The sequence below is a fragment of the Etheostoma spectabile genome, chromosome 9 (genome assembly GCF_008692095.1).
Source record: "Etheostoma spectabile isolate EspeVRDwgs_2016 chromosome 9, UIUC_Espe_1.0, whole genome shotgun sequence".
NCBI lineage: Eukaryota > Metazoa > Chordata > Actinopteri > Perciformes > Percidae > Etheostoma > Etheostoma spectabile.
The window spans coordinates 18246485-18246684 of NC_045741.1; the positions used below are offsets into that span (position 1 = coordinate 18246485).

The following is a 200-nucleotide window of genomic DNA, read 5'->3' on the forward strand; positions in this document are numbered from 1 at the left end:
AATAAAGCATTGGAGCATTATAAGCATACATAATTATTCACGGTAAATATGCTTTAATATACTTCAGTATGTGGTTTAAACAAATATATTTCCAACAATAAGCAGAGGTGAACAAATGGGTCTTGAAGTGGGACTGGAATATTGTGAGGGACTCAGAGGTGCAGATGTATAGAGGCTTTAGGCTGCCCTGTACGTTCTTG

At 37.0% G+C, this 200-nt stretch overlaps 1 pseudogene; it reads left to right on the plus strand.

The window, feature by feature from the left end:
• The window catches only part of LOC116695329 (5-hydroxytryptamine receptor 3A-like), a 176825-nt pseudogene that overhangs the window by 160953 nt on the left and 15672 nt on the right, over positions 1–200 (plus strand).